Here is a 14,392-nt window from a genome sequence, read left to right as displayed (position 1 = left end):
AAGCTTTTCCTGACCATTCTGCTTTCCGTGGCCAGGAGGGGTTTGTGGATGGCCAAGGCTGCCACTGTGGGTCAGGCCTTTGGGAAGTGCTTGGGATGAGCTCTTCTCATCCATCCACAGGAGTGGGATGGAAAGCCATCTTCCTTTCCTAACTGTGCTGGCAGGAACAAACCTCTCTGTGCTTGAACCACAGCCCAGTGAAGGTGGCCATGGTGTCCCTGTGGCTGCCCTGGGCTTTGGGCTGAGCTTTGGCAGAGATTTTGCCTTGCCCAGCTGGGGCTGGAGCTCTGTCTCCTGCTGAAGACGGGAGGCCTGGGCTGGGCTGGAACAGAGGAGCACAAATCCACAGATCCAGTGTTCACATCTGCCCCTGGCAGGGTGAAAGCAGCTTTCAGTCCTATTGTTTGTAGGGGAAAAGTGCCTGGAGTTTCTTTCCTGTTATTTCTCTTTTCCGAGGTGTTTATTGCTAAGAATAAACTGCTGCTTCACCTCCTGCCCGCCCTCCGAGCTGCTTGGGGCCAGCATTTTAGACTTCAGCTGGAGCTGCACAGAGTCAGTGACCTCGTTTTCCAGAGACCTTGCTTGAAGGAGCAGGAACTGGATTTTGCCTTCATTTACCCCTTAAGGAGCTGGCCCAGGAGGGAAAGGCCCCTGCGAGCAGGTCCTTGCTGGGGAGTCACACCACAGGGAGGCCTGAGCGGGAATCAGCCATGCTGGCATCATGCTGGGATAGTTTTCCTCTTGGAAATAACAAGTGGAGCAAGCCACAGCTGAGCCAAGATGATTTTTGGTTTATTCCATGCGCTGTTCACTTGTAACAGATCTCTGGAGCAGGTCTTGCCCTGCTCCTCATCCTCAGCCTGTCCCACAGCTCCTGCAGCAGTCTGGCTGCTAAAATCCATCCAAAGCAAAGAAATGAAAAGCTGGGGGGGAGGTTTGGGAGAGCCTTCCCCTTCTCCTTTGCTCCTGCACACAAACTCTGCCTATTTCGGGTCCTGCCCAGCCTCACTGCTGTGGGGTGGGACTGACAGTCCTGAGGGCCCACAGAGCACATGGAGAGAGCTCCTGGGGACACCAAAACAGAGATTTCCAGGGAAAATCAGCTTGAGAGCACTGGGGCACCCTGAAAATCGCATCAAGGCCTCTGAGGGCACTGGAAAAGAAACAGAGAGGCTCCAGGGGTATCCAAACCCTCCTGAGGGGCACGGTTGGAGCAGGACAAACAGAGCAGGGCTGGTTTCCCTCCTGTGTCTCCCTCTTGCCTCTCCTCTTCCCTTTCTGTCCAGGGAACACAAAAGCAAACCAAGAGCTGAGGGAACCAGAGGGAACCAGAGGGATTCAGAGTACTGAAAAGCAGATGGAGGGATCTGAGGGGCCCCGGTGGCACCAAAATCCATATGGAAGCATGTGGGGGTTTACCAGGAAAGAGCAGAAGCCTCTGGGGACACGGGAGGGGCACCAAACCCAAATTAATTCCATATGTGAGGGACCTGGTGGGGTTTTGTCAGCCTGAGTCCTGTATCTGTCCTTTCTCCTCCATGTGCTGGCATCCAGGTTTCAGATGGATTTCACGGTGCGTGAGCATCCCGGGAGAATTTCCTGCTTGTGGGAGAGAAACGTTCCCATTTCCACCCGGATCTTACAATGCCTTGTCAGTGACAAAACATTCCCAAATCCTCTCATTTATCAAATGGCCAATCCTGTTAACAGCTTAAGAAACATAATTACCTGCAATCTCTTCTGCTATTCATTTTCTGCCTGTACTTCCCTCTCCCTGGCAGCTTCCCAGAAGCCAGGCAGGAGCTGCAGCCTCAGCACTGCAATTCCCTCTGCAGTGGGAATCACGGTGCTCCCAGGGGTTTTGCCTCCCTGTTTGGAGCAGCAGGAAGCAGGTGAGTGGGGAAGGCACCAGTTGTGTGCAGCTTTCCAGGCACCGGAAGTGCTGATCCCTCTGGATGGTGGGAACATCATTGACCAGGATCTGCTTTCTCAGGGTGGAAGAAATCCCAGCCAGATTTCATGGAATCACAGGATGGTTTGGGTTGGAAGGGACATTAAAGATGATTCCCACGGGCAGGGACACCTTCCCCTATCCCAGGTTGCTCCAAGCTCCCAGCCTGGCCTTGGACACTTCCAGGGATCCAGGGGCAGCCACAGCTTCTCTGGGAAATCCATTTCAGGGCCTCACCTCCCTCACAGCAGGAATTCCTTCCCAGTACCCCATCTATCCCGCCCTTTGGCAGTGGGAAGCCGTTCCCCCTTGGCCTGGCACTCCAGGCCCTCTCCATCTTTTTTGGAAGCTCCCTATAGGAGCTGAAAAGCTGCCACAAGGTCTCCCCCAAATCCTTCTCTTCTCCAGGCTGAATTCCCTTGCATTCTCTGATTTCCCTGTGTGCAGGTGGCTCTGGGAGAAGCAGCAGGAGAGGCTGGGGCAGGATTTGGGTGCTGGAAGGGGCTGTGAGAGCTTCAGCAGCAGCACAGCAGAACCTGAAACATCAGGGAACTGGTGAAAAGGGGGAAATCGGGATCAGCTGGAGGCAGCGTGAGCTCCTGGTTCGGGCACTGCTGAAAGGAGCTGATTTCCTGATTTCCTCATTTCCTCATTTCCTCATTTCCTGCTCCTGACTTCCCAGTGCCTCGTTTGGCCCAGGTCTCAGGCAGGATTTGGAAGAGCAGCATTTGCAGCCTGCAGGTTTGCTGCCTTCCTAAAAGTTGGTTTGTCATGGAGCAGCTCGACCTGAGGAGAACCCTCCAGGACCACAACAGCTTCTCCCACAACCACAAAAGTCCCAGCTCTGTCCTTCCCATGCCTTTTGGGCCTTAAAATCTTGCACCATGCTGACATCCCTAAAACCCCAACACATCCTCACTGGCATTACCTGGCCAGGACAAGCCCTGTCTCCTCTCTGTGTTCAGAGCTGCCTTCAGCCAGGAAGGATTTTTCTGATTCCTGCTCCCCTCCTCTCTCGGCTACTTTGGATCCTGGGTGTTTTGGATAAATGATCCACGTTCCTTCTGACACTTTCATATGTTATTTTTAAGCAGGTTTTCTTTCTTATGCTGCTTGCCAACGATTTCTCCTTGCAGTTCTTTGAGTTTTCTATTAAAACCCCCCATGAATAAACTGTGTACAAATCACAAGGTCTTTAAAAAAAAAACAAAGTCAGGCGACATCTTAAGGGATTTGGGGCTTTTTGATCCTGAAATGCTGAATTCAAGCATATTTTGGTCACTATTATACAATAACCCTTTCTTAAGAACAATTTGAACCTCAAATACTGAGTGTGGCCAGAACTGCCTAAAAAACTGCTTTTCCTTTTGGAAATAGTTTAAGTCATGGCTCAAAATTCAGTCACTCACAGACCAAACATCACCCAGACCCAGACATTTTGGAAGGCTCTGGCCTACCTGCCTGGAGCAGGGAAAGGAGTGGGATAAGAAAGGATCCAAGTCTTGAGGAGGGATGGAACCAAGCTGGATTCTTGTGTTTAACAAGAGATCGTTTATATATAGGGAGATGAAGAACTGCAAGTGAATAAACTGCACCTAAAGAAAAAAAGGGAAAACTGCCCCAATAATGATAAAAAAAGTAGGACAGCTGTGCTTTTCTGACAGAACTTGCTATTTCTTTTATGACATTTATCTCAAATCATGCAAACCCTTCAGAGCAGCACTAATGCCCAGTGGAGTTCTCCAAGCTAAATGTTTCGTTGTCAGTGCAGGAAACAAAGATAATGGAATTTGAATGCTGGATGCAACAACAGGGGCTGCCTCTCCCTGCCCCACGTGGGAATGATGGCTCCAAAGGGCCTCACCAGGACAGGCTGGAGAGCAGACACCTGATTTGTGAAGACATGCCCAAGATCTCAGCTATTTCCCCCCATGATTTGTTTCTTCCTGGAAAGGAAAAAAAAACCCCACCAAACCCCCCCCCCACAAAACAGTTGCATGAGGACGCTGTGATATCAAAGCCAAGTTTGAGCACATTTCTGATTTGCAAATGGCATCTCAGCATTTTCATGAGCATAAAATGCTGCTGTGGTGCCGTGGTTAAATATTTCATTCCCGCTCCCTGAACAAACTTAAAATCTTATTAGGAGGCGTTTTGACATTAAAGTGAGCTTCTCTGTGGTGCCCAGCGCTGAGACATCTCCAGCTCCAAGTGCAGCTGCAGGAGCCCTCCCTGCCAGGGAATGATCAAAGGTGCCACCCCTGAGCCCCTGCTTGTCCCCACAACCAGCCCAGGAGGAAAAACACATCCTGAACGTCCCCAGGGTTGGGGGAACAGCATGGAAAATCCACGGCAAACACATGGAAAACACACACTGCTGTCAGAACCCTCCTGTGAAAAGGTTGGGCGAGTTTAGCAAACAGAAATGCTCTGCCTGGGTTCAAATTGTGCTGCAGCAAAACCTCAGCCACCTCCATTTGTTGTGCGGCCTTGGGAGAGGGAAATGCTGGGAAAAGGATTTTGGGGAACAGACGGACAAGGAAACATTCCCTGAGGGATTTTCCAAAGCTCCCTGCAATCCCCGTGTGTGCTGCCCTCAGATTTGGGGGGTGGCTTGTGGCAACTCCCAGGATGTTCCTGGGACCATGGGGTGGGGTGAGGTAATTCCCAGTGAAGTCCTGATGTGGGAGCAAGGAGCTGCTGTTCCCCCCCCCCACCAGAGGCTGGAGCACATCTCCCATGGGAGCTGCTGGCTCTGCTCTTCCCAGGGTGGGTGTTTAACCCCCAAACAGCCATCGCTGCCCTGCTGGTGGGAGGAGGATGTGGGAACTGCTCCATCACGTGCCACTGTTGGAGCTGGAATGGGGATGTTGACCGGGGCTCCCAGTTTCCCGTGTTTATTCCACTGCTCCCCATGGTTCTGTGCCACACTGGTTCTGCTGGGGCTGAGGTCCCCAATGCCACCGTGGTGGCAGCGCTCCTGGAGTATCTGAGGACCCGTTTTGGGACTCTGAGCATCCCAACTCCACTCCCCATCCCCCCTGGATGCTCCTTCTGGTGCCTCTGTGCCCTTGGCACACCGTGGTCCATGGGGTGGGCGCAGGGCTGAGCCTGCAGAGCTGAAGTCGTGGCCGTGGGTGTCCCAGAGCAGGATGTGCTGCAGGACAGGTCACAGGAGGGGACAGGGGTGCTTTGCTGCTCCTGCACTTGGCTCACACAACCCCAGGAGTGCTCCAGGCTGGGGCAGAGGGGCTGGAGGGGAAATGATTGCTGGGTATGGGTGAGGCCTCTCGAGGGCTGTGTCCAGTTCTGGGCACCTCACAAAGAAGACCTGGAGGGGCTGGAGCGTGTCCAGGGCAGGGAATGGAGCTGGGAAGGGGCTGGAGCCCCAGGAGCGGCTGAGGGAGCTGGGAAAGGGGCTCAGGCTGGAGCAAAGGAGGCTCAGGGGGGACCTTGTGGCTCTGCACAAGTCCCTGACAGGAGGGGGCAGCCGGGGGGGTCGGGCTCTGCTGCCAGGGAACAGGGACAGGAGGAGAGGGAACGGCCTCAGGCTGGGCCAGGGCAGGCTCAGGGTGGACAGCAGCAGGAATTTCCCCATGGAAAGGGTGCTCAGGCCTTGGCAGGGGCTGCCCAGGGAGGTTTGGAGTGCCCATCCCCGGAGGTGTCCAAGGAAGGGCTGGAGGTGGCACTCGGTGCTCTGGGCTGGGGACAAGGTGGGCATCGGGCACAGCTGGGACTCGATGGGCTGGGAGGGCTTTTCCAGCCTAAACGATCCCAAAATTCTCCCCCTAGGGCTCCACCCAGCCCCCAGGCAGCCTCACAGAGGCTCTGGAAGCACCAGCGTGTCACTGAGCAGCTTAACCAGCTCTTGCTGCGGGTGAGCGAGGCCCCATCCTCACGCAGGGAGGGGACGAGCAAGGGGAAATCAGGGCTTATGTTTGCCACTGATAAATGCATTAATCTTTCGAGCAGAATTTCAACTACAACCCTTTTCCAGGCACCTCAGCGCTCCCTTATTTTGCAGGCCTTGTAAGGGAATGTGATTTTGCCTTTTAACTGGAGTGTATCTTATGCTAAGCAGCGAGATTAAGCGGAGGGATCCAAAAGAAGTTGCTGAATGGCAGAATTGCCTTTATAAATAACATTAATAATTTATCCGATCCAGGGGTTTTTTGGGTAAATGAAATACCTGCCTCTGTATAAAGCCCGCTGAATAGGTACACATCTCTGCTTTTATGAGGCTGGGATTAAAGAAGGGAAATGCTAAGGGGCTTATCTTCGCTTCAGTTTGCAGCCCTTCCGGCTAATGGCAAATTCATTTAAGGAGCTGCTGTGTTTGTGCCAGCTCTGGCTTTGTTCTCGGCGCTGGAGCTTGGCTGCATTTCCCACCACGGCGCTGGGGAGAGCTGAGAGGAAGCACTTTGCTTTCCTGACCTCAGATTACCAGACAAAAGCCAGCAAGAATCGTTTTCCTCCCCGTTCTGTGCTGCTTAAAGCGTCTGCCGGGCCAGGACCTCCCGTGTGGGAGAGGCTGGGGCTGGATGAGCCCAAGGAGCTTCTGTCGAACGTGTGCTGGGATGCCCCGAGTCCTGCTGCACCAACGGGCGTGAAACGGCAACGTTCGCCCTCCCCAAAGTCCACGAGCTGTCACTTCCCAGCTTTTCTTTCATGCCTGGTGAAAATCAATCCTTTCAGAGTTCACTGAAGGTGAAGGCAACGTTTGCTTTCCATTCAGGGCTGAGCTGTCTTCGGCAGCGAACCTCTCGGAAGGGAGAATAGCAAAAATCAGCAGAAAAAACCCCTCTGAATAATTCCAACTAGGCAAGGGAAAAGCAATTTGCTCTCAGTTATTCCTCAGACAAAAGTATGAATATAAAAAATCATCAGCTATTTACCCTGCCTGGACTGTTTGCATGAGGTTTGTGCCATTCCAGCTTTGCTTCACCGACCCTCAAAGACCTCATCACCGGATCCTCGAGCCATTTAAAGAAATCAGGGGGCTTGGGGGATTTTTTTTTTTTTTTTCCCCATCAGCAAGGCCCAAAAGCAGCGGAAACAAAAGGGGTTCTAAATCTGACCCAAGCTGCTGCTTGTGTGTGCACTGACCTGGATCAGGCCCTGACCGACTCTACGGGCGAGGAGATTTTACCCAAAATTATGTTACAAGCTCTGTGCTCTGCATTCAGAGAGCGAGGCTGTGGCACAGGCAGGTGGGAATTTACAATCTGCTTTAGCAAAACCTGAGATTGTCTTTAGCTGGGTGTTTGAAGGCAGTTTTGTGTCACCCACATCTGCTGCTGCCCAGGCAGGCCCACAATCCCCAGAGCTGTGCTGCCGCAGCGAGGAGAGCAAGCAGAAAGGGAGATGAAGACCTCCTAAGCTTTTATCAAACCCCTCCAAAAAGTCAGGAGATTTGGGGATTATGCCGTGTAATTACATTACCTGCAGAAAAAAGTTGCCTGAGAATTTCCTGTCTTGTGCTGCCAGCGCTTTTCAGCCATTAGTAACACACAACTTCCCATTGTCTTTTCCAGAGGCACAGATGGGCTAATTTTCAGCTACCTGATAATTACACACTGTTTGAAACTATATCAAAAGCTTCCACTCCTGCCATCCTGCAGCAGCCACTCCTGCAGCTCCCAAAGCCCCTGGCTGGGGCGTGCAGGAGTCCCCATCCCTCAGTCCATCTGTCCATCCCGGGGTGGAGCAGAAGAGCCTCCACGCTCCCACTCAGCCTTCCCAGGCTGTTTTTGTAGGGATTTGCACCTTTTCCAAACGGGTTGGAGTCACTGAAGCACCACCAAAAGCATCTGCCCGGCTCCATGCCAGCATTATCCCGGGTTAATATGGGATAGAGCTGCATCAAGGTGGTTCTACTGAAACGCTCATGGGGATGCTGCTGGTGTGGGGAAATGAAGGATAAACCAGCACAAGAAGCTAAAAATCCGCATAACAAGGGTTTAGTCTCAGTTTTCCTGGGCAAAGCTGGGCATCACCAGGCTGGAGAAAGGCAGGATGGACAGGAAGGGTGACGGCCCCTCCTCTAGAGCCAAGGTGGGGGCTGGAGAGCCTCCCTGTCCCCTGATCTCTTCTCTTCAGGAGTGGTTTCTCTGCCAGCTGGGCTCTGATTGGATTTAGAGGGTGTTTTTTCAGTGGGAAAATGCAAAAGTCCTCCCCACTCGTGTGTTTTCTGCTCCCCATCATCAGGTCCTCCTGTTCCCTTATCAAAGAAGGAAATTAAATTGAGTTGACATGACTGGCTCTTGACAAACCCATGTTCTTTGATTTTATTCATCCTTTTACAAGTTGCTCATTTAAGCCTTTCCTCCAGCCTCTTTCAGGGAATTTAGATTAAGATGATTATTCAGGGTTTTTTCTAACCTTTTTTTTTAATATTAAGTCTCCTCTTCAAAGAGAGGTGCTTCTCTCATCTCCAGGGACCTCTGCACCTTCATCAAGTTTGAAGATAACCACCAAGGGTTCGATGTTCCGGGTGCCTCTCATTTTGAATACATTTGACACATCCAAATGGCTCCAAACTCCTTCCCTTCCTCTGGCCTTCCCCACAGTTCCCTTCAAAGCTGTTTCATTCGGTTTCATCCACAATTAACCTTTGGATAAAGATTGAAGCAATGGAGATGGGACAAATCCCTGCTTGGAACGCTCAGTCCGTTCTCCCTCCCCAGGCATTCAGGGCCCTCCACATCTTCCTGTTCTCATTTTACATCTGATTTATCTGCAGGCCCTTCTGGTTGCCTCCAAAACCTTGTGAGCAGCTCCCACTGTGTGTGAACCCGTATTATCCCTCTTTTTCCCCCAGGAATGTGCCTGTTCCCACTCTCCACACGATTCTTCCCAGCTTCCAGGCCCCGCTGCCGCTGTAATGCCATCTAATTATGCTCCTTATCAGCTTTCCCGGGAAGCAGTTTGTTGTTGTGCACCATCTTTGGCGTCTTCTGGGAGCTGCCAGTTCTCCTGCCTTTCCTGATTGCACATTCCCATCCAGGAGAGCTCCTCCAGCACAGCCCTGATGGCTGTCAGCTGCTCATTATTTTGTTATTTCTATCAGCCCGCCTCGCTGTGCCGCTGGGAAGGGACGCTCAGGTGATCCAAAGCTTCTCCTATTCCCCAATCTCTTGGGATGCCAGTTAAGGGCTGGCCTGATAACGCTGCAGAGCTGAAGGGAGGGGGTGGCTGAAAGCTCCTGCAATCCTCCCGGCGGTGACCCGGGGTTGGGACTGAGCGCAGAAGGAGTTCCCTGGGGGAAAGGGATCCAGAGCTGGCCAATTTTCCCGTGTTGGATCACGTGTGGGAAGTGGGGCTCTGGCATCTCCTGTTGTTCTGCATGCACATGGAGATGGGCTGGGAAAGCAGCTCTGCCCATGCCTTGGCTCTTCAGGACCTTCATATCCCCGGCTCAGGAGGACCAAGGTGTCCCCACCTCCTTGTCCCTGTTTTTGGGGTCCCTGCCTCACACTCCTGAAGTTCCTGTGCTGGCACAAACATCTTTTTGTGTCTCCTGCGGCCACGTGGAGTCAAGAGCTGCTGGAAAGGCGTCTCCCAGAGGGAGGAATTCCAGCTGCCCTCGGGGATGTTCCACGCTCGGCTCCCGGCTGTTTCCCGGCGCGATTTAGTCTCAGGTTTAACAAACGCTCTCGCTCGCCTGGAGTAATGAAGCAGCGAGATAAAAGACAGGGCCACGGAAGGTTGTTAAAGAATTACTTGCAAATTAACGTGAGGACAAAGTGTGTGAGTTAATATCGTCTAAAGACCCTTGAAAGCGGCGCTGGCATGTGCACCCTCCAAGCACCGACATTCCCAGGCACAGCTACACTGGTAAACCGAGCCCAGGGGGCTCGATTAACAGGAAATTTTCAGAATGCCAATTAGAGCAAAGTTTACCGAACAAATTGTTTGCACTTGTACCCTAGAACCATCATGAATTTTAATTCTGCATGGATTTATGTGGCTGAAACAATAATTAAAGATACATGAACGCCTCCCGTTCAGGAGAATCCCCCAGGGCTGCGCTGGAGTTTTGGGTGGGGAAGGGGGTGAGGAGCCTGGTTGGGCAGGAGCTGCTCTCTCCTGGGGGGACTTGGGGTGGAGAAGGCTTTTCCCTGTGGAAATCAGCAGGTTTCCAAGTACTGAGCTCCCGGATTTGTGCTGCGTTTTGTCCTTGATTTCTTTTCTCTCTCTCTTTTCCTTCTTCATTTCTGTAATCTGACGAAGAATGATGCACGGGATGTTCTCCCAATAAACAGTGGCTTCTCTTTTCCTGCATCCCACTTTTGGAGGCTGTGGGATGTTAAATCAGCTCCTTGGCTACGCCAGAACTGGAGTCTTGCCCCTCCCTGCAGCCTGGGAGGGTACATGGGAATCCTTTTTCTCCTTGTCCCTGTTCCTGCTCAGCCAGTCCGGGGTTTGGATGTGGGGGAAAGGTGGATGGGGATGGATCCCTTTTCCCTTCATCCCTGTTTCTGCTGAGGCACTTCCAGGTTTGGATGTGGGGGAGAGGCACATGGGGATCCCTTTTCTCCTTGTCCCTGCTCACCCAGTCCCAGGTTTGGATGTGGGGGAAAGGTGCCTGGGGATGGATTCCTTTTCTCCTTGTCCCTGCTCCTGCTCAGCCAGTCCTGGGTTTGGATGTGGGGAAAGGCATATGGAGATCCCTCTTCTCCCTATTTCTGCTCAGGCACTTCCTGGTTTGGATGTGGGGAAAGGCACATGAGAATCCTTTTTCTCCTTATCCCTGCTCCTGCTCAGCCAGTTCCCGGTTTGGATGTAGGGGAAAGGTACCTGGGGATGGATCCCTTTTCTCCCTTCTCTCCTTATTCCCACTCAGCCATTCCCAGGTTTTGTTGTGGGGGAAAGGCCTGGAATCCCCAAGGAGCAGTTTTTCCCCCAGGAGGAGTCAGAGCCAGCGGTGTGATGTAAATGTATGTCTTCATTTGAATTCCTCTCCCCCTCTCCTGGTTGCTGGTAAATAAGTTACACATATTTTTAGACGAAGTTATTTTCTGTCACTGCACTTTTAAATGTCAAGCTCCTGGAGAGGAGTCTTCAAGAGAGTTTAAGGTCAGCCAGGCTTTAAGGAAGAAATACAGGTAGGGAAGAGCAGCAGTGGTTGGGCTTTGGTCCAACCTAAGCCTGGCTGTGGTTTCAATGGGGGGAAGCAGGAGCATCCCACACAGAGGTGCCAGCCAGGGGCATGGCTCTCCCTGTCCCTCAGCTATGGAAAAATGGAAAAGTTTGAACAAAAAATGCTGGATGAAAATTCTGTGTTGTGTTGGTTGAGGAGCACTGATGAATAATTCATCCCCCCAAAGGTCAGCTTACAAATGATTAATTAACCTGAAGAGAAGTTGTCCTCATTGGCAACATCCGCTGTCCTGAACAGCTTCATCATGTCTGCATGGGATGTTTAAACACAATTATTTGGGAAAAGGATCGAGGAACCTCAGAGCAAACAGAGAGGGGCCAGCAGCAGGCGTGGGGGGCACAGCGGCTCCTCAGGCTTTGCTAGGCCACTGGGGGGTAAAGCAGGCTCAGGCACTGCTGGACCTGCTGAGATAGGGCTGGGAAGGAGCTGACACTGCACAGAAAACCGTTCAGCATTTGTTTTCCTGCCTTGACGTGGGAGTGTGGCTCTCCTGCCGGCAGCGCTGCTCCCGCGTCTCCCGCTGGGCCTAATGGCTGTGGGGACACGGGCAGGGCAGGCAGGCCTGGCGTCCCAGGGCTCCTGTGTTTGTTAGCAGCCATTGCTCGTGTGCATTTATTAACAAAGTGCTCCTTAAAAGCTCTTCCAGTGTCTGGAGTCACTCCCAGCTCATCCCTGGAGGGTCTCTGCTGGAGCTGCCTCACCCTCAGCCAGGCGCTGAGGAACTGCTGGGGACCCCTCAACCCCTCTGCCCCCTGATTCAGGCTCCAGAAGAGTCCCCAGCTCTTGCCAGGGTCACTTCTGATGCTGATATTGATTTTTTTAAAATTAATGGGTGTGTTTTACTTTGGCAGAGGCAGTGGCTGAAGGCTGGGCCCCCTCAGTACCTCTCCCAGGACAAAAGCGTGGAAATATTTTCACATAAGAAAGTTGCTGTTCCTCCAGCTCCTTCTTCTTCCTTCCCCTCCCAAAATCAGCAGGATACCGGGCTCTTCTTGCACTAAGAAAAATCTGCCCCTCTCCCTGACATGGCTCCTACATTGCACGAATTAAGTTGATTTATTCTTACCTTTTTTAATCCATAAAGTGGCAAAAGCAGCACGTTCACACCTGAGTGCTTCCTGTCCTGGAGCGGGGAAGGCTTCCCAAATGTTTCAGCTCAGCTCCACCGTTTCCAGGAGCAGAGGGATCCCAGAAAGCACAGAAGGAGTCTGGGGGAAAACACAACAGAATTTTCCATTGGGAGCAGTTGGGTTTAACTTTGTCGAGCAGGGCTGGACACCAGAAGGGGAGTCTGAAGTGCTGCTGGGTGCGGAGCCTGAACTGGGTTCAGTGACCCATACTGGTCCTCCTGGTCACTGAACTGGGCACCTGGGGTTCAAACTGAAAGGGAAGATTAGGTTGGATATGTGGGAGGAATCGCTGGCTGGGAGGGTGGGCAGGCCCTGGCACAGGGTGCCCAGAGCAGCTGGGGCTGCCCCTGGATCCCTGGCAGTGCCCAAGGCCAGGCTGGACATTGGGGCTGGGAGCAGCCTGGGATGGTGGAAGGTGTCCCTGCCATGGCAGGGGTGGGATGGGATGATTTTAAAGGTCCCTTCCAATCCAAACCTTTCTGGGATTCCCTGATTCTGCACAATTGTCTGTGGGCCTGAGTGCTGATGGAGCCTCTGGATTCAACCCAGAAACGCTGGAGCGCCCATGCACAGCTTGATGTCACCCCTCAGCTGCTGAACCACCAAGTTTTTCCCACCTGTCTGCTCCCCTTCCACGTCTCCTGGCTGCCAATCCACACAAAACCCCTCCCAAAGTGCTGGAATTGGGAGCAGTGGGGTCATGGGGATCATCCAAGTGACATCGGAGTTGCAGCAGCCACTGTGTCAGCTCTGCCTGGTGCTTCTGCAGCTCAGGCATCTCCTGGAGCTCCAGCTTTAATCCCCATATTTCTGCATTTGTAGGGGTTTTTTTTTAGAAGCATGAAAATGATTTACAACATTTCACGTTGCATTTTTTTTAATCCCTCAAAATGAAAACAAATCTTTTCCCGACTTCGCCCGATTTCAAGGCCTCGCTTTTGTTCAGCTCTCGCCAAAAAAAAAATATGGGTGGGAGAAACTCCTAAAATCCCCAACCACTGGAAAGAAAATTGGGATTTTTCCAAGTTAAGTACTCTGACAGAGCAAACGTGCATGTTTAATTTGAAAATGTTGATTCCAAATGGATTTTTGTTTAAAAAAAGCTTTCCTCAAGCAAGTCAATATTTGTAATCAAATTGAAATTTCCTCTGGGAATTATTTATTTTTATGAGGTCTAATTTTTGCATGGAAAAATTCTACGCAGGAAGGGTTTAAGGCACTTTAAAGCTGCTTTAGGAATCTGGGAGATGGGAGGGGGCTGGGAAATCCCACTCAGGCTGACCCCACTTGCCTTTGATGAGGGTGAGCTGATGAAAGAGTTTAAAGTGACTCTTTCTTCTTTGAAGAGGGAAAGGAGTGAGCAGGAAGAAAGGGGAGGAATTGGAAGGGAGGAGACATCCAACACCAGTTCCCTCCCGCTCCCCTCCTTTATATTCCTTGGAAATCGAGAATAAAAAATCCACGTGGCCTGGGATTCCCCTTGGAAACGCTGGACATCAAAGTGAGGGACCTGAGCTGGGCTTGTGGGGTTCCTCCATGGCCAGAGGGGACAAGGGGCACTTTGGGGAGGTGTGGAGCTCCCCTGTCCCCCTGCCCCCCTACATGTCCCTGTCCACCACAGGTCCACATCCACCACAAGTCCATGTCCACCACAGGTCCCTGTTCATCATAGGTCCCTGTCCACCAAAAGCCCATGTCTACCACAAGTCTGTGTCCACCACAAGCTCCTGTCCACCACAGGTGTGTGTCCACCACTGTCCTTTATGGACACCACAAGTCTGTGTCCGTAAAGGTCCATGTTCGCCAGAGGTCCACATCCGCCACAAGTCCCTGTCCACCACAGATCCACATCCACCACAAGTCCCTGTCCACCACAGGTCCATGCCCACCACAGGTCCATGCCCACCACAGGTCCATGTCCACCACAGGTTTGTGTCCACCACAGATTCCTGTCCACCACAGCCCAAGGAACCCCATCTATGCTGCCCAACCTGCTGGACATCTCCTGGTGGGGCAGGAGCACTCCTGGGACAGTGCAGCCCCTCCGTGGACATCCCACCACGGCCCCAGGGAGGGATAGGCACGGGATGCTGCTGCTCCTGTGTTAACAGAGCTCCAAACCTCAGGAGAAGCAGCCACAGGACTCCT

The sequence above is a fragment of the Corvus cornix genome, chromosome 13 (genome assembly GCF_000738735.6).
Source record: "Corvus cornix cornix isolate S_Up_H32 chromosome 13, ASM73873v5, whole genome shotgun sequence".
Classification (NCBI taxonomy): Eukaryota; Metazoa; Chordata; class Aves; order Passeriformes; family Corvidae; genus Corvus; species Corvus cornix.
The sequence above is the reverse complement of the archived record's forward strand: the minus strand, read 5'-3'. Positions refer to the sequence as shown.